The following is a 1,570-nucleotide window of genomic DNA, read 5'->3' on the forward strand; positions in this document are numbered from 1 at the left end:
TGAATTGTAAACTTTCACTGAAAGTATAACAATAAAAAAAAAGGGAAAAAAATTGCTAAAATATTCCCCCACTCATTGAGCAGACTAAGGTTCAATTAAGATACGAACAAAATTATTCTGGTCACTAGAAAGAAAGAATGATCATTGCTTCCCTTAGTGATAGGGAAAGTTCCCTTTTGCATCTGAAGCCATTTGGGGTTAGGCCTAAATTATTCTTATACATATGGGTAGACACTATTTCTAGAGGTTCTTTTTTTCATTTATTCAAAATCCTTTTCTGTAAGGTGCAAGAACTCCCACAGTTAATACAGCAGTAAAAAAAAAGAAAAAGAAAAAAAGAAGTCCTTCCTGGGCATAGTGGTATGCAGCATCGACTGCTCTGCTGAGGAGGGTCACAAGGTCTACCTGTGACCTGTCATCTGTGACAAAGCCTGGCAAAATCAGTAGAGCAAACACTATCTGAACTGTTACAGGCCTTTGAAGGTAATTCCTTGCCAAGGCCATGGGGGCTTCCCTGTCACCAATTTCTGGAGGTGAGACAGACACTTCATCTTTTTCCAGTGAAAGGGAGGCATGATCATCCAAAACCGGGAGCCAAAGTAGAAGCAGACGCAAGAAAAGCAACGAAGAAAGTGCATGCAGCGTCTACCTCTGCCTCCCTGAAACTGAAGTGAGGCTCAGAGATAAAGTGTCTTCCAGGCGAAACACAAAATCAGGAAAGTTTACCTTTAACTTGATCTTTCCAGGAAAGTGTCCAATTGTTTGGTAAATACAGTGGACCTTTAATTTCTAACACTCCGCAGCAGAGGTCACTGAATGGTTGCTTATCCTTCTCCAAGAGTTATGGTTTTAGGGGGACCACTGATCTGGCAGATCCCCCTGCCAGCTTGGGCCCCACTAAGCTTTATGAGAAATGCAAATTGTCCAATAGTAGGATTTACAATAGTACACACTTGCTTCAGCGTCTGTCTCTGGAATCTACCCAGATTACAAGGATCTGCAAGCATGAAATAAAAATGCGTCCTTGGGGAGAAATCCTCTTGATGACAAATGTTGTCCTAGTTATCCTTTTCCTCTGGCCAGCTGGCCTTATGACTTCTCCCCTTCCCTGCACTCCTCAGAACCCTGTTTCCAGCAGATTCCTGTGGAACCACCTGCAGCCAAAACTAGCTGTCACCCATTATGGCCAAATCCAGGGGGCGATCTTTAAGAAGACAAGGCGCATGTGAATTTTAACAGCTACTTCCCTTCCACCACATACTGTTCACCCCAGGCGGACCCTTTTCTCCTCACCTACACCTCTCACCTTCTCCATCAATATTCCCTGCCACGTAAGAGCAGCAAATGGGATTTAGATGAAGCAACGAGATGCATGGGTTTAGACCACTGCAACAATGAAATGCTTTTAAACCTCTGTCCTTTAAGATGACTCAAGTCATTTACAACAACCCCCCCCCCAAAAAAAAAGGTGTTTTTGCAACAAACAACAACACCTAGAATCACATGACACCTTCTTGGGAACTGTGAGAAGGAAGGAACCAAGAGCTGTGGGGGTGTGGAGAGCTGAGCT

General features: G+C 43.6%; 1 pseudogene; it reads left to right on the forward strand.

Annotated features, from left to right (window-relative positions):
- Nucleotides 1–1,429, forward strand: part of LOC101361065 (chorion-specific transcription factor GCMa-like) — an 11,216-nt pseudogene extending 9,787 nt beyond the window's left edge.
- The last annotated feature ends 141 nt before the right edge of the window (nt 1,430–1,570 follow it).

The sequence above is a fragment of the Trichechus manatus genome, unplaced genomic scaffold (assembly GCF_000243295.1).
Source record: "Trichechus manatus latirostris isolate Lorelei unplaced genomic scaffold, TriManLat1.0 scaffold00297, whole genome shotgun sequence".
Classification (NCBI taxonomy): Eukaryota; Metazoa; Chordata; class Mammalia; order Sirenia; family Trichechidae; genus Trichechus; species Trichechus manatus.